We start from the raw sequence: 19,246 nt of genomic DNA on the forward strand, positions 1-19,246 counted from the left end.
TTTAGTGGTGCTGTAGGTCGTTTGTGGGTTAATGTCAACGTCAATTGCAAAAATAAATATACAATTTTAATAAAAATGTGGCAACTCGTATACAATCATGAAATTATTTTGGTAGCAGGTAGAAGCTAAAATATTTTCCAAAAACAGAAAGAATTTCCTGTGAAGTGTTTTCCAATGCAGGTGTGTAGCGGGGACTATGATGTTAAAATTGCTGAAGTGTTGCCCCCTCGTTATCTACATAATAAGCTACAAACGGGGTTCTATAGAGAGCGAGGTGGCGCAGTGGCTAGCACACTGGACTCGCCTTGTGGGAGACGACGGTTCAATCCCGCGTCCGGCCATCCTGTTTTAGGTTTTCCGTGATTTCCCTAAATCGCTCCGGGAAAATGCCGGGATGGTTCCTTTGAAAGGGCACGGCCGATTTCCTTCCCCATCCTTCCCTACTAGAATGAGACCGATGAGCTCGGTATTTGGTCCCCTCCCCCAAGTCACCCAACCACCCAATGAGGTTCTATACCTTGCAATCTCGAAGTCAAGTAGTTGTCCGTTTCTCAAGTATATTGTCAATAAATGTTACTGTGTGTTTATTTTGTCTTATATCTGACGTCGTACGAAGATAGGACTACAAACTTAGTCGCATATGTAAATACGAACGACATGCAGTCTTTTTCGAATTACTATTTTACCTCCATATGGTAACATACATTCTTTCTGATTTTATAACATATTTTAGCTTGTGTCTGCTACAAAAAAATTATAATTGTATATCAGTAATCACAATTTTATTAAAATTACGTATTTATACTTGCATCTGACAATGATATGAACTCACAAGCGACGTCTAGCGGCACAAAAAGTCACCATTCTCTATTAACTTCCGCTGCGCGTCAGTTTAGCGCCGCTCTTGCATCAGCGGTGTGCTCTGTGATCAGTGAAGGGATGGATACACTTGCCGAAACATTTTGTGAACATTGAATTAACTTGAAACATATTGCACATGCTGCAGATAAGCAGTTGTTAGCATCTCGCTTAGACAGTGAATTGACATCACTTAGTTCCAGTGAGATGGTCGTAGAGGAATCATGGGCAAAATTTAAGTAGTATGTAAATCGTACCCTGGAGAGTTATTTGCCTAGTAAGTGAACAAAGGATGGAAAAGACCCACCATGGTTTAATAATGAAATTGGGAAGACGCTGGGGAAGAAGAGGCCGCTGCACTCAAGGTTCAAAAGAGAACGCACAAATGATGACAAATTCGTGCGTCTGTGAGAAGATTTATGTGTAATGTATAAAACAGCGGCCACCGTCACACCTTGGCAAAAAATCTGGCAGAGAAAATTCTAGTCCTATGTAAAACCGCTAAGAGGGTCTAAGGTTTCCTTACAGTCCCTTGTTGACCACACTGGTGTGGCAGCTAAAATAGCAAAACGTAAGTCATGTATCAAATTTCATGTTCAAGAAATCGTACACACAGCAGAGTTGTACGATCTGAACGTCATTTGACCATCGGACAGACTCTCCTATGAACGACATACACTATGTGATCAAAAGTATCTGAACACCCTCAAAATCACAATTTTTTCATGTTAGGTGCTGCAACCTACTACCATATCAGCTACATCAGTAGTCATTAGACTTCGTGAGAGAGCAGAATGGGGCGCTCCGTGGAATTCAAGGACTTCAAACGTGGTCACGTGATTGGGTGCCACTTGTGTCATATGTCTGTACGCCAGATTTCCACACTCTTAAACATCCCTAGGTCCACTGTTGCCGATGTAAAAGTGAAGTTGAAACGTGAAGCGTCACGTATAGCACATCAGCGTACAGGCCGACCTCGTATGTTGACTGAGAGAGACTGCCGACAGCTGAAGATGGTCGTAATGTGTATTAGGCAGACATCTAACTAGCCCATCACACAGGAATTCCAAACTGTATCAGGATCCACTGCAAGTGCTATGACACTTAGGCGGAAAGTGAGCAAATTTGGATATCATGGTCGAGCGGCTGCTCATAAGCCACACACCACGCCGGTAAATGCCAAACGACAACTCGCTTGGTGTAAGGAGTGTAAACGTTGGACGATTGACAGTGGAAAAACATTGTGCGGTTTGACGAATCACGGTACACAATGTGGCTATCCGATAGCAGGGTGTGGGTATGGCAAACGCCGGGTGAACGTCATCTGCCAGCGTGTGTAGTGCCAACAGTAAAATTCGGAGGAGGTGGTGTGGTTGTGTTTTTCATGGAGGGGGCTTGCACCCCTTGTTTTTTTGCGTGGCACTTTCACAGCACAGGCCTACACTGATGTTTTAAGCACCTTCTTGCTTCCCAATGTTGAAGAGCAATTCGGAGATGGCGATTGCATCTTTCAACACGATCGAGCACCTGTTCGTAATGCACAGCCCCTGGTGAAGTGGTTACACGACGATAACATCTCTGTAATGCTCTGGCCTGCACAGAGTCCTGACCTGAATCCTACAGAACACATATGGGATGTTTTGAAACGTGAACTTCGTGCCAGGCCTCACCGAATGACATCGATATCTCTCCTCAGTGCAGCACACCGTGAAGAATGGGCTGCCATTCCTCAAGAAACCTTCCAGCACCTTACTGAACGTATGCATGCGAGAGTGGAAGACGTCATCAAGGCTAAGGGTGGGCAAACACCAAACTGAATTCCATCAGTACCGATAGAAGGCGCCACGAACTTGTAAGTCATTTTCAGCCAGTTGTCCGGACACTTTTGAACACAAAGTGTAGTAACAAGCATCCCTGGCGTAGGAAAATAACTGAAACATTTGAAAGGAAATAAATCTCCCAGGTGGGATGGAATCCCAGTTCGGTTCTGCAAAGAGTACCCTACGGCATTAGCTCCTTGCATTGCCTGCATGTATCGTGAATCTCTCGCCCAGCACTAAGTCGTAAGGGACCGGAAAACAGAGCAGGTGGCTCCTGTATACAAGTAGGGTAAAGGAATGGACCCGCAAAAATACAGACCAATGTCCTTCAAATCGGTTTGCTGCAGAATCCTCGAACATATTCTCATATCGAATGTAATCAAATTTCTCGAGACTGAGAAGCTTATGTCCACGTGTCAGCACGGTTTTAGAAAGCATCGCTCGTGCGAAACTCAGCTTGCCCCTTACTCAAATGATATACCGCGAACTATGGATGAATGGAAACAGACATATGCCATATTTCTATATTTTCCGAAGGTGTTTGACACTGTGCCCCATTGCAGGGTGTTAACGAAGGTATGAGCATATGGAATAAGTTCACAGATATGTGAGTAGCTCGAGGACATCTTAAGTAACAGAACCCAGTATGTTCGACGGCGAGTGTTCATCAGAGGCAAGGGTATCATTCGGACTACCACAGGGAAGTGTGATAGGGCCGCTGTTGTTCTGTATACACATAAATGATTTGGCAGACAGGGTGGGCAGCAATCTGCGGCTGTTTGCTGACGGTGCTGTGGGTACGGTAAGGTGTCTAAGTTGAGTCACTCAACAGACACAAGACGACTTACACAAAAATTTAAGTTCGTGTGATGAATGGCAGCTTGATCTACGTTCTGCGTAAAGTCAAGCGCCGGCAAGCCAGGTGGAAATGTTAGAGTGGAGAGGGCTGTGACATGACGTATCCAATTGCACTCTGACCGACCCCTCTCTAGGACGACAACGCGACACCAGCGCCCTCTACACGGAGAGGACATAAGCGCCGCGCCGCCTGGCCGCGGCCCAGTTCGCCCCAGTTCTACAAGTTCTACACCAGCGAGTTCAAGAATAACAACAAGACTAGACATTTCGCGTCTACTTTGTAGCATTGTCTAAATTGAAGAAATTTGTTATTTGCTTGTCACTCTTTGCTTGTGGCACATCTGTATTTCACAAAGGTAAGTATTGTAATCATTTCCTTTTGTAATAAATTCCATTAATAGGATTTGCTTGAATTGTTGTCTAGTGATCCGACAAACCAGACCTCCTACGCACCTCAGATTTTACACTACGTAGTTACAACACACTAAATGCGAAAGAAGATAAGTTAAAGAGGATGAGCAGGAAGAACAAATCTGTAATGGTCGGATACGGTATTACTAGTGTCCTGCTTGATACAGTCAAATCGTTTAAATATCTGGACGTAAAGCTGCAGAGCGATATGAAATGGAATGACTATGCCAGAACTGTGGTAGGGAAGGCGAATGGTCAACGTAGATTTATGGGGACAATTTTAGGAATGAGTGGTTCATCTGTAAAAGAGACCGCATATAGACGCTGGTGGGACCTATTCTTGAGTACTGATAGAATGTCTGGGACCAGAACCAGGTACGACTGAAGGATGACATCGAAGCAATTCAGAGGCTGGATGCTATAATTGTTTCGGGTGTTCAAATTGGGATCTCCGGACTAAAGGCGACGTTCTTTTCGGGAAATACTATTAAGAAAATTTAGAGAACCTTCATTTGAAGGTGACTGACAAACGATTCTACTGCCGCCAACATACATTGCGCATAAGGACCACGAAGATAAGATACGAGAAATTAGGGCTCATACTGAGGCATATAGACGTTTGTTTTTCCTTCGCTCTCTTTGCGTGTGGAACAGGAAAGGAAATGACTAGTAGTGGTACAGGGTACCCTCCAACCCCCATCGTACGGTGGCTTGCAGCGTATCTGTCTAGACATAAGAGGCGACAATTATTGAACCATATGAAAGAAAACGCAAATTAGTTACAAACCATGGCGTACCCACACTTTTTTCAACATGTAAATGTCACTACAGATATTCGGATTTAGGTTATGACACGTTCGATATGCATGCCATCGTTGGCGATTATGTCGGGCAGATGAGTAGCCAAATTCTGCATGACCCGCTGAAGTGTCGAATCATCGACGATGTCGATGACCTCCTGAATGGCTGTTCTACAGCTCAGCAATAGTTTTGGAGTTTTTGCTGTACACCTCGTTTTTAATATTGCCCCACAAGAAAGAGTCGCATGTTCTCAGATCCAGTTCATATAGTGACCAATCGAGGCCAATGTCAGTGGCCTCTGGGTACCTCAGACCCAGATTGCGGTACCCAAAGTGCTCCTCGAGTGCATCAAACGCTCTCTTACTTCTAGAGGGTCGAGCTCCATCTTGCATGAACCACATCTTGTCGAAAGCAGGGTCAATTTGGATAACAGAGAAGAAATTATCTTCCAAAGCCTTCAAGCACCGTTCGGCAGTCACAGTGCCATCAAGGAGTGTCGCACCAATTATTCCGTGATTGGACATTGCACACCACACAGTCATCCATTGCGGGTGAAGAGACTTGCGGAGAAATGCGGATTCTCAGATACCCAAATGCGCCAATTTTGCTTATTGACGAACCCATCCAAATAAAAGCGATCTTCGTCGCTAAACCAAACCATACTAAGTCCCACCATGTCCCGCAGCCAACTGTCCAGTTTGCACTACTCTTGGTGAACTGTCGTATCGTGTTGAAGCTGCATGGGGAGCTGTACCTGTACACGCTATCCAAGCTGTGTTTGACTCAATGCCCAGGCGTATCAAGGCTGTTATTACGGCCAGAGGTGATTGTTCTTGGTACTGATTTCTCAGGATCTCTGCACCCAAATTGCGTGAAAACGTAATCACATGTCAGTTCTGGTATAATATATTTGTCGAATGAATACCCGTTTATCATCTGCATTTCTTCTTGGTGTAGCAATTTTAATGGCCAGTAGTGTATATTGTGAGAAGCATAGCTATGTTGCTTGGATTGATATACCGGTCTTCAAATGATTTCGAGGGTTACAACAACGTTACTTTTGGCGTCATAGTGTGGGGACCCATTGGGTATGAACTTCAGGTCGCGGCTGTCAGCGATGGAGGGAACTCATGACAGCAGCGGGTCATCAGCAGTTTGCCTAGCCTATAGTGTTATCAACAACAGTACTGGTACATGTATTCCACTGTCGGAGGCATCAGCATGATTTTTGGGTATAACTTTTGACTCGGTCATTTCCAGACCAGGGTGCCCTTACCTCAAGTTGCTACATTTACCCTTTTCCATCATCCCTGAAAGTTTGCAACATCATCACAGAATCGTCCTGTATATTGTGAAAAGCAGTGGGCCTACAACTGTGGGTGTCTGCAGAAATTTATGCAAGCTGTTACGACGATTTTATTTCACATAGTTCGACAACTGTCACCCGTATATGTAGATGCTTTTTTTAACTTTGTCATGCCAGTGCATCTTATGTCAAATGTTCCACTAATTGAAGTATGGAGTGCTTTTACAGCTCACGTGGTACAAATGGCTCTGGGCACTATGGGACTAAACTTCTGAGGTCATCAGTCCCCTAGAACTACTTAAACCTAACTAACCTAAGGACATCACACACATCCATGTCCGAGGCAGGATTCGAACCTGCGACCGTAACGGCCGCGCGGTTCCAGACTGTAGCGTCTAGAACCGCTCGGCTACCCCGTTTTATAGCTCAAATTCGGCACATGTATTAGCCTGTGCTGAGGTGTGTGTAACAACAGTTCAGTCTATCCATTATACTTATGACAAGTAGGCTATTTTGTATAACGTAGTATGTTTTACAAATTATGTACACATTCACAGCTCAGATGTTTGGAACTCTGTTTACCGAAATCGATTATAGGAAATAAACGTTTTAGAAATTCGATCTTGGCTGGGAAGTCGCCTTCCTTCAAGTAAAAAATGTTTGCCGAACACATGTGAGATGGAAGCATCAAGCTCCAGTTGTTTCGAAATGTCACGTCCTGTGGGGGAACAGAAGTGGAAGAGATGTCATCACACAATTTGGTAACATTTACACCACATTCAGAATTTCATCCCACCCTGAAAATGGACATATACGTACAGAGAAAGAGAAAGAGAGAGAGTGGGAGAGAGAGATGGAACAGCAACATTTAAGTATCATATATTTGCGTTACTCTGGACACACTAACGTTTCACCAAGAAAGGCAGCGATGTGCTCAAGCGGTTTTACTCCAGACATGTATATTTAACCTGGAACAGTGCAGCCCAACATCAGCACAACGTCCACGATAGAGGCGGATCGCGTAACGAGATGGCGCCGCTCTCCGCGATACAAACCCGACAGCAGCAGCCTGAAGCGCAACGTGGGCCTTAGCCGCGCTCCATGTTTACGTGTGCGCCGCCCGGCTGTGCTCGTACAAATATAAGCAAAGCGACCGCCAGGCTGTAACGATGTAGATGGCATCTGCCGCTAACAAGGGACACGTAGTTAGCTTTTACCGGCTTACAGAGGATCGGCTAAAACAATAAAATTGTTTGCCCACTCGTGTGGCAGGAACGGCACCGCAGAAGGACACCGAGCGGCCAGCTGCCATTAATTCGGCGCAGTATCGCATACCACACCACGCATGCCCAGCAACGTTATTCGGTGGCACAGTGGTGCTCTCTATCTGCCTGGCTGCGAAACTATAGTTAAAAGGCGTCGTATTTGGCCGTAATCGTTCTCCTATGTGTAACACGGTAAAGAGTAGCCTGTCTTCCCATACAATGTTTACAGCTGGTATCACAATTTTATTCTTTTGCGCGTTTCTAATTCGCGTTTCTAATTCGTAGTTCTTTTTTATAATGCAGTAAAAACAACGTGCTTATCAGATGACGCGCTCGTAATTTCTGTAGTCTACTTTGTGTACAGTTTTTCAGGCTGATAATTGTACCAGAGTTACTCCCGCGTGTTTATCTCCCATCTGCCTGCAAGAAGAACAACTGTAGAAGTCGTTTCGGTCGGCGATTAATTTTTCCACTTTCACTGCTGTAGCCGTTACGTAAATGCGTTTGAGAAGCTAATAACAAAACTTTGTAATATCTATTGTAGAGTTACACACTCAAAACTGCGGTTCGGTAGTTTTGATGTAGTACATAATCGACAAAGTAAATGGTAGGATTGTCGGTAGTATTGGTAACATTGGTAGGGACAGAAACATAAATGAATAAGTTAAACTGGAGCCAACGAATGCTCTATGGTTATTTCTTTGTCTGTTTGTTTAGTTGGTTGTTTCGTACATAACTAGAACCGCACATCAGTCAGTGTTAGCCCAGTGTGTATTTTATGTCTCAGTATAAGAACAGTCTTGGTTCCGAAATGATTTAATATCAATGATGCGTTTCATCCTTTTGGGGCATTATCAGCTTGTATAAAAGTAGCTGGATATGTAACCTAACCGTCATAAGGCCATACAAAATAGAAAACGGACGTAACGATAACTGGATATATAATCCATCCGTCATAAAACATGTAAAATACAAGGTGGACTTGGGGCATATCAGCTGATTCCGCCATAGCGGTACAAAGTGGAGCCACAAAATAGACGAGGCATGAGCTGTTCCACAAATCAACAATTTTCGCATAAAACCTGAAATGAATAATGACAATTTGAGTTTTCCTATAAAAACTGTTAATTTTTATATAACAGGCAGGAGGACAACTACGCAGAACAGATATGTGCCGTAGATTACAAGGCCTTTTATATGTCGTCACTCTGTTTGTAGATTTCACCACTTGCTCTTTCTAGTATAACATTGATCGCATACATAAAGAAAGCGATCGTTATGAGGTAACGCCCGATAGGTATGCAACACACCTAACGTACAGGTAATGTGCATGTGATTTTAACTGACCAAAGCTACTAGGAAAACTACCATAGTTTACTCTTACTTACAATAGTCTATGGTAGCCTACGACAGGTTCACAATTCTGATCTCTTGTATTGAGAAGTTGGCCCTCGTAATTTTGCGAATAAGATTTCTTCTCCATAATCCACAGGACCACATTCAGAACATACTGAAAAGAATTGAAATCACGAAGATATCCTTTGCAATTTATTATCACTGCTACAAACAGCTATCCATATTACTAAACGATTAAATGGATATATGGGCACCAAAATTCAGATGCAGGTTGCCTATCTCAAAGCTTCAGGACCAGCAAAACTTTGATTTTCGGCGTTCCATATAGTTAATGATCGAATTTAAAATCCTAAAATGCTGTATTAATCTACTCATTAGGAAATACAATCTTACGTTAAGGATTTAACATAATAGATATTAAAGTTAGAAAATATGTACATGTATTGAGGCCAGAATATGTTCATCCAGTGTTTGAGAAGGAGAGCACTAAGCTACTTCCAACAAACTTTGCACATACTTTCAGACCTTTTAGGAACTTCTTGTCGTTGACATTCCCCACAAGATAATGAAAGGAGCAAAGTTAATCGCTTGCTACATATATCTGTTCATAATGTAAAACTTGAGCATCAAGCATGACATTTGAGTTTATTACTTATTTACAACTAACTCTTTTTGCAACACATTTGCAGACAGTGTCCACATATACCACTAAATGTACCAGCTAAATTATATAATTGTACGACATACAGTTTAGCAGATATGACGTCATAAACAGTGAGGTACTTGCCAAACTTGATTTTCTCAATAATCATTGGCTTTGACTTTCCCATTTCTTTATGGGTGAATAATTTGAAACTTCTCTAATCAGTATAATTTTTTTCCATCTTCAACAACAGAGCTCTCACACGATTAACATAAACTATTTAACACACAAATTCACTCGTAACGTATTTTTCTGAGTTCTTTTATACACAGGAGTTCCATTCTTAAAATAATAGGGGTAAAGGGTTACTGCTAAGTTTTAAAACTAGAGATATGCATGTCTACATAAAAATCAGCATTTCATTTTTAAAAGTAACATATTGTAGCCATAAGCAAATGTATTTCATAAAAAAAAGAAAGACAGCAAAATGAATGTAATTAACATGTAAAGTATAGTTATTTTAAATTCAAGAAGCATAACCTACCGCAATGTGAGGTTTACAAATAAAGTTGATGGAACAGCCCACAGTTATACTGCCATTCATAGTATCCAACGGGCACAATATTTCGGGGATTACGTCGGTGTTTGTGATAGCGTTGATGTAGGTTCTCGTCTGGCCTGCTAGTCAGGTCGTCGTGTTTGCTGTGAGGTTTCTTAATTAAACTCAGTGCTGGTTACTTGGTAAGACTTTAGCCTCAATCTTGGTTGATGAAACGGTCACTGGGGCGAATTTCTGTGGCCTCTCTAACGACGCTGTCCCAGTATTTGGAAGTCTGTGCCAAGACCCCGACACGTAGTTTTCTGTACGTCTGTCGTATACCAGATACTATGTCTGAGTGGGAAAACATATGCTGGACAGACACTGCACAGCGTCGAAGATCTTTGCCAAGAGCACCAGAGGCATATTCGCCTGATTTATTCCAACAAGTCAGTGGTCCGAGAACCACGCAATGGAGTACGATCTGGTGACTAGGACTGACGGAGAACATACACCAACGCTATCACAGACGCTGACGCTAACGTCTCTGCAAACGCCGACGAGCGGAAGCAGGCACGGACCGCGGACGAAACGGCTCGCGGGAGCAATGGTATTAGTCGGTCGCGCGCCCCGGGAGCTCAGTTCGTCAGCGCACCTGACGATGGCAACATGTCTGAGGGCCGAAACACTGTGCCCGTTGGACACTATGAATCGGCAGTATACAACAATTACGGCTGGAGAAACTGAAGCATCACATTAAATAAAGTAAACTGAACATCACTCCACGGTGTTTTCGGAATTCTAATGTACTTGATTGGGATAGAGACGGATAGTGTTTCAAATAACTAAGAAACAACGTCCAACTGTTGACGTTTAGCAGTTTAAGGTAGAAGCGAAATTGACTCTGACCATGGTGGACGAGCGCTTGATATATATCGTCTTTGAGCAATTACTATGAAACTCACAGATACTCTATCTCTAGCTCGTCTTTTGCGTGACATTCAGATTAAGAAGACATGACCTGGGAAATTCAGTTTAGCATAAATCTTCCGTTGGTTTAGTACTTTCACTATACGTAAGACATATCTAATACACAAACATCAGATGGAGGTATGCTTAACCCGTGAGTTCTAGAAAGCCGGCCGCTGTGACCGAGCCGTTCTAGGCACTTCAGTCCGGAACCGCGCGACTGCTACTGTCGCAGGTTCGAATCCTGCCTCAGGCATGGATGTGTGTGATGTCTTTAGGTTAGTTAGGTTTAAGTAGGTCTAAGTTCTAGGGGACTGATGACCTCAGATGTTAAGTCCCATAGTGCTCAGAGCCATTTGAACCATTTTTTGTAGTTCTAGAAACAGAGCTGAGAGAAACATTCTAGAAAAGTTTGCTTTTACATAAACAGTATATAAAATGTGTTAAATTTGTACTTGGGTTTGAAAGAAGTGAAATATACTGTGTGTTCCGTGCACGAATTACGTAAAATCCGACTCATGTATCAGGTGTATTACTACCTAATCCACCCACTCGGTCGAATACAAAACGAAATTTTTCGACAATAAGAAATTTATGAAATTAATACTTAAGACATTCGTATCTAAACTAGCTTTCTCCTGGATTTGTTTATCATCTGTTCATTATATAAATCCAAACTTTGCAAACTGACTACCCGTGCCGGCCGGAGTGGCCATGCGGTTCTAGGCGCTACAGTCTGGAACCAAGCGACCGCTACGGTCGCAGGTTCGAATCCTGCCTCAGGCATGGATGTGTGTGATGTCCTTAGGTTAGTTAGGTTTAAGTAGGTCTAAGTTCTAGGGGACTGATGACCTCAGATGTCAAGTCCCATAGTGCTCAGAGCCATTTGAACCATTTTTTGTAGTTCTAGAAACAGAGCTGAGAGAAACATTCTAGAAAAGTTTGCTTTTATATAAACAGTATATAAAATATATTAAATTTGTACTTGGGTTTGAAAGAAGTGAAATATATTGTGTGTTCCGTGGATGAATTACGTAAAATCCGACTCATGTATCAGGTGTATTACTACCTAACCCACTCACTCGGTCGAATACAAAACGAAATTTTTCGATAATAAGAAATTTACGAAATTAATACTTAAGACATTCCTATCCAAACTAGCTTTTCCTGGATTTGTTTATCATCTGTTCATTATATAAATCCAAACTTTGCAAAATGACTACCCGTATGTAAAAGTGTACCATGGTTTTTTCATAGAGGAATTTACGCTGTTTACTTAGCTTACAAATGTTCCGATTATAATTTGAAGTTGTAATTTAAACATGCAACTAAATGTTCAAAGAGAATTACAGGCATTCTTGAAAATATCCATGTTTCCTAATGTGAAAGCATACTTCATTTAAAATTTCTGAAGGCAACAAAAACTATTTTTTGCCTGTTGCAGCTGTCATAAACGGATTCACTTACTTCGTAACATTCGCACAAAAAGACACAATCAACAATATCTCCCCTCTAAATACCAAGTTTTTAGCCACAAAAAAAGAACTTAACGATATTATGCTTCTGTCGTTTCTGAAATGTTACAAAGTATGACGCAAACCTTTAGGAGATTTCTCCATCATCACAAAATTCTCGAAATATCTTAGATGGTATATCATATAAGGTATATGGCATGGTTAGGTTGGGTGAAACAAGCTTTCTTACACAAGTAATCAAATACATTAGTACACAAAACATAGCTCAGTTACAGAGCGTGCAATTCAGCAACTGTGTTGCTTTCAAAAGCATACATGAATTCTCTCGTTTTGAAAACAACCGCAGAATGTCTTCCCAAAACATGAAGGCTAATAGTGTAGCGTGATATCAGAGGGACAGCTGAATAACGTGTCACAGTCTCTCTATATATTCTCTACTTCTTCGGCACGGGGTTACTGTTCTCTTCAGCCCGCACGTAAATGTGGTCCTGTTCGCGATGCGACGGCCGCAGTGGCCGCGCGGTTCTGGCGCTGCAGTCTGGAGCCGCGAGACCGCTACGGTCGCAGGTTCGAATCCTGCCTCGGGCATGGATGTGTGTGATGTCCTTAGGTTAGTTAGGTTTAACTAGTTCTAAGTTCTAGGGGACTAATGACCTCAGCAGTTGAGTCCCATAGTGCTCAGAGCCATTTGAACCATTTTTTTGTTCGCGATGCCAAACGCCTTCCCTGTAGCATCACCACAGTCTAACATAAACAGTCGCGGCACTAAATACTGTGAAAGTTATTATCGTCTGACAGTTGAAACGACAGTAGCACCCCTTGTGGCAAGAAGTGTTTTTAATTATGTTTATGCTTAATGAAAGAAATAATTGTTGCATTTTTCCGTTCCAGAAAACAGCAAATTATCAAGAAACCTGAATGACCGGGGAATAAATGTAAAAAGAGTGGTATCTAAAGGAGTCAGTGACATAAACTACAACCTATTCATGAAGAAATACATTCGAATGTGCTTATAGTGCAGCTTACTCCGCTGAAAGCAGCAGAGCATAAACACAGTATTTCACGCATGAGAAGCATGTATTTTTGGTGCTATCTGGTCGTATTATCACAGCCACTTTTTTTGACACGTAACAATTTTGTATGGAGTCTCACGATTCAAAATTTCCTATACTTCACTCGACTTTCTAATAAACGAATGTTTGTCATCTGTGAACAGAGAAAGTAAAAACTACAGAACTTGTTTGTTCTGTGTTGTAAAACAGTTTTATTGTTTTTGACATTGTACTATCACGTCTGTGTGGTTTTCGTTTCAGCTACGGTTGTGGAGGCTTATTTGGAAAGTTAAATAATGTAGGTACTGCGTTCAATACCCTAGGTCCAATATTCAGCGATTTGGCTGTGAGTGTAGCGAAAACAATTCACGTTGTTGGGGAAATACGAATATACGACGTGTTTCTGCAAAATTCAGGACTTCTGTTGTTTACTGGACAGCTTTTGTTCTTAAATGAAAATGACGTTACTCAGTACATACTTGCGTGTTACAAGAGAATCTTAAAGAAATTGTCCTGTAATGTACAGTTTCATATCTCCCATGGTCCTTAGGAAACTGAAGAAAGATAAATATGATGCAATTTTTAGTTAATGGTGAGTTTTATTGCGCTACATCCTTTTGTAAAAACTATGTTACAAATCAAAATAAGCGATACTATTCGCAGTCGTCCGTTATTGTACTCAAAAGTGTATTTTATTGTTCTCTTGGTGCGCTATTGTCTCAGTGTATAACAAAAATAAACAGCAGCGTCGTGACCGTGTTGTAGCCCCGCTCTCTGGCATTTGTTGAGCAATCTGTGGTGCTCTCGAATTGACCAGTGAAACCCACGATGAAGCGAATTACTGTGTTTCGAATATTCTCTTTCTTTTCTGTTAAACCAACCGACGAACAACAAGTAAAAATCGATTTACCAGGCTTTTTAAGTGTTCTCTTTCGCTGGTGAATTTTCCTCCCTTAAAAGTAGTAATATAACTAAACTGGCGTCCATCCTCTCCCAGATTATACGTATTAACTTGCTCCACCTTAAATCGCGCCGTACTGTCGCTCCTTAAACAAGACCTTACCGATGGAATGGCACAAACTGACAGGAGCAAGAAACCAAAAAAGACGGTTGAACACCCGCGTTTCTATCCTCTGCCTACAAAAAGAAACATTTCCCTCGGCCTGTGATTGTAAACGCACGCTGTTATCACGGTTTCATTTCATCTAGTTAGCATAATAAAGAAGCGAGTACTACCGAATAGACGCCTATCGAAAACATGGTGTAAGGGGGAACAGTGCGCTTGGATCAAGCATCTGCCCCCTACACAGTTCGTCGTGTTAAAGAACGGAGCGCTTGCTTCGACTTCGCTACGGAATTGCGGGATCTCAGGAAGGTCGATGAACTGACGCTGAAGCAAATATTTGACCAAAGGGCTCAGATTTTTGCGAATTTTGACGACAGAGGACTGCGACGTTGGAAAAAGCAAGAAGAAAAATTGGAGGGGATATGCACTACACTTGCTCCTCCAGCCCGTTCTCCTGCTTCCAGGTTTCGATTGGTGCTATCTTCTGCAAGCAGAAAATAGCTTTTTGTGTATGATTACTAATACCGTATTACACCTCTCACATATAAAACATCATTTATTTGAAACAAAGACATTTTAATTTTTAAATCGTGTTTTAAGGGCCCTTTTGTGGTGTTGACTTTGATTTCCTGTCAGGGAACGCCTTATCCCTTCGTTACTCTGGTTAGCTAATTATTAGTGTAGTGGAGTTTGAGCAACTCTAAATTAAATTTTTTTCTTGGACGTAAAAAAAGTAATCTTTTTTCCAGATTTTAAAGAAATCATTATTCATGAACCTTCACAACATACATCAATTAAAAGAAGTTTTGGTTTATTCATTACAGTATTATTTACTTAAAGTTACAAAACGTTTTGTAGTTTTCAATCATAATGCTAAAATCGTATAAAACAAATAAATAATAAGTACACTTATATTGTCCTAATTTTTATTTTACTGTGTAGTTTGCATATATACACTACTTCGAGCAGACAGTGTTATTCAATCTCTACTTAATTATTGAAACATTTTCATACGTTGGAACAATGTGTTCTAAGCGCTAAAAGTTACAGCATGTAGGGCACTGATGTTTAATTTTCCTGTCCTTCAGTGTAGGACATACCATGCGCTTCCATGTTGGAGATGTTATTCTCAGGGGCAGTTTCAAGGGAACACAGAAAAAAATGACATTTGAAAAAATTAGAGGAAAAGAAGTTTAGATGAAAATTTCTTACTTTGGAAAATTTAGTATGTTACAAATTTTGAAAAAGTGTTTACTGAATAACTGAGTTATAAGTAGATACACTTCACCCCTAACTGTGATAGGGTTTCGGTTCTAGGCACTACAGTCTGGAACCGCGCGACCGCTACGGTCGCAGGTTCGAATTCTGCCTTGTGCATGGATGTCTGTGATGTCTCTAGGTTAGTTAGGTTTAATTAGTTCTAAGTTCTAGGGGACTGATGACCTTAGAAGTTAAGTCCCACAGTGCTCAGAGCCATTTGAACATTTTTTTGTGATAAGGTTTGATAAACCTCTTAGGACGAAAACATGTCTGTCTTCATCCACAAACGACACTAAGGCAGTGTTAATTACAATCGACTTACAAATGCATAGTTGTCAGCGAAACCGAGATGAAATTCAGGGTACTCTTGCAGTTGGTAATGATAAAATCAAAAGGGTTCTACCATATAAATATTTGGAATGTCAAATAAACCGTAAACAGCATTTCTCTCAAGAAAATCGTTACAGGACTGAATAGGTCAGACTCTCTCTCTAGAAAAAGAAGAAAATTCTGAATAGTGGTGACATAAATATTACACTTATTTCCAATCCCAAATTTTCATTTGCCTCCCTTTTTATACCCTTTATGAAAATATTGATAAGGACAATGTTGTGAGCATTATTGCCTTGAAACTACGCTACCATAAATGGCTCGTATCTCGGTCGACCCGCGCCAGAAATGCTACGTTTTCCCTTAGCGTTTCGCCATTTGGAGGTCCCACTTCTGTAATTTTCAACTTCTTATCACTCCCGACACACACACACACCACACATTTGGACGAAATCGGTGCTGACGAGTAGACGAGGTCCCCTTGTGAGAGGATGCTTACTGATCCTGTACAACACCGCAAAAGAAAGGGCTATCAGATAATGAAGATTTATTTAGTCTAGATGAGCAAGGAGAAGTTTATATTTCCATGGACGCAAATCTGACAAATCTCTTCTCAAGCACCGAAAACTATTTAACTTAAATCAAATAAAAACTGCAGAGCACTTTTAGATCAGACTTTTACTTTATGTAACACAGCGCAATGAGTTAATTTCAAAATATTTCGATTCTGGCTATACACAAGTGCTCATCAACTGCAACCTTTTCTTCGGTGACAATTTTTGAAGGATACAAATTACGATGCTAATTCGAAAATGGAATCTACGATTTTTGAAGGATACAAATTACGATGCTAATTCGAAAATGGAATCTTTGTTGACCTCAGATTTCCATAGTATAACACAATCGAGGACTGAATACGTAGCAGGAAGCTGTTGTCTATCTCCGTTCTCAAATCTCTAATACAGGGGCTCATCGATCAGGCGAGGGCAAGAGTGATATTTACGCTGTCGTAATTAGAGATGCTGGGTTCAGACCACGTGCTCTCTTAGCTCTTCTCTGCAGGGGAGGCTAACACCAGCGCAGCTTTTTTTTTTTTTTTTTTTTTTCAGGAATCATCCCGCAAAGACTACAGCATAATCTTGGAGCAGCAAACTATGGTTAAGCATTACTTGATTCAGCCCTTACATTAACTTTCTTATCCCTTCTCTGCAGGAGGCTAATAACGGTGCAATTTTATCCAGGAATCGTCTGAAGCAGTAAATCAGTGATTATCGGAGAAAAGTTACACAAAAACAATCTCTAGCATGTTTCCGTTCTTTAAATGGAAGAAATTTTAAAAGTGCTTATTTCATAGTTAATGGCACTGGTATTGTTACCATCAAACCCCCTGTACTCTCACGAAGCTATCCATACCGACTGACCTAAGTAATAACAGGAAGTTAAAGGATCTACGAAATTCATGATGAACGTCTTCAGGTGTGTTTTATTTTGCTCAGTGGAACTAGTTTCGGTCACAGATCATTAGCAGGCAAAGCTGACAGGAATGTTACATCATGATACAAACGATTGCAAGTTGCTGTTGCAGGCTAACCATAGTCATTAAAGTTGTCAGGAGTATAATAATTGTACAGATCAATCGTTACCAGAAGGCTTATGTGAAGATAAAAAGTCATTACCACGTAAGTGTGTGATATGGCACTTCGTTCAAATTCAGGGTGAGTTGGGAGGAAAGGTACGTGCTTTGAGGGGTAATAGTTACGTTTTGGTGTTTCTGAAGAAATTGACCTTATTGACTTTCCACGTGAGTAAGTCTTCTGGTGACTATTTCTCCGTACAGTTGTTACATTGCTGACAATTTTGTTAACTATGGTTGGCCTGCAACACCAACTAGCCATCGTTTCTATTGTGGTGTAACATTTCTGCCATTTATGCCTGCTACGCTTGAAAATGGTCCACGGCCTAGACTAATATCACTGTGCGCAATAAAAGAAAGCTGAAGGTTTTCACAACGAATTTCAACAATTATCCAACAGCTGATTTTCCCCAAATATTTGCATACATAAAATATTAAACGATTTCATAAATTTCCGAAAATGTAAGTTTAGAATCGTCGTTAACGAAGAGCATCAACTGAAGATTTAATAATCTACAGAAAGGCACCGTTGTGTCGTCAGGAGTAAACAATGATTTTGTTTTCTAATATCACGGACAAAGCACCGTCTACATCAAATACTTCTCTTGGGATGAACTTTTTCGTCTCAGTCAGACCTCCTTGACGTCTAAAATATACAGAAGACTTCAACTATGCCCAACATCATCTGGTCCGCCTAGTCGAAACCAGTTTTGTCGACTTGCACCTGTTCATGTGCATAATAGCCACAATCGTGCACATATCTGTAATGTGAAGATCACAGATTATTACAACATAAGTACGTGATCAACTCGACAGTGTGTTCAAATGCAGAGTGAATTAGGAGGAAAGGTACATGCTTTGAGGGATGATAGTACTAGTGATTCTCCATCAGCCGCATGTCCTTCTCCATCAGTCCTCACATGCGAATACCAACAAAGCGGCCTAAGATTACGTCTTTAGTGGCCCTTTCAACGCTCACTAGACGGCGCACGGTCCAGTTGCTTCATCGAGTAAGGTATCTTGATTTCCTTCAAAATATGTTACCAGAATACTAGAAGGATGTTCTTTTAAACACGGCGTCGTAAGTACATCAGTACGATGGAGCTCCTTACCCCACTGAGACATATCCTGGTCGTTGTATCGGTCGCAGTGGCGTCAGTTCTGGGCCACCGAGGTCACTCTGCTTTACTCCATTGGATTATTGTTGGTGAGGTTTGCTTCAGGGCGAAGTCTACAAGCGCAGAGTGGACACAAAGGAGGAACTTCTTGACCGTGTTTTACATGCTCGTACTCAAGTAAATGACCGTGCGAATGAGCTCAGGTCAGCAACACAGCAGATGTCTACAAGAGCTGCAAAATGCGTTTCAGTTGACGAAGGATTTTTTGAACATAGTTTGTGAGGAATTGCACACAGTCAAACAAAATATTAAATCACAATGTTTCATTGACTATCACTCGTATTTGAACTGTTCCCCACTATTTTCATTAGTTTCCTCTAAAATTTCAACAACAGGACTTAGGTTCACATGAAGTTTTTAGTTTAGAATCACTAATACTATTACACTTGAAAGCATGCACCGGTCTTCCTGATTCAATCTGCACAAG

At 41.3% G+C, this 19,246-nt stretch overlaps 1 pseudogene; it reads left to right on the plus strand.

Annotated features, from left to right (window-relative positions):
- Positions 1-7,083: 7,083 nt before the first annotated feature.
- LOC124620182 overlaps positions 7,084-19,246 on the plus strand; it is a 219,204-nt pseudogene continuing 207,041 nt past the window's right edge.

The sequence above is a fragment of the Schistocerca americana genome, chromosome 6 (assembly GCF_021461395.2).
Source record: "Schistocerca americana isolate TAMUIC-IGC-003095 chromosome 6, iqSchAmer2.1, whole genome shotgun sequence".
In the NCBI taxonomy this organism is placed as follows: domain Eukaryota; kingdom Metazoa; phylum Arthropoda; class Insecta; order Orthoptera; family Acrididae; genus Schistocerca; species Schistocerca americana.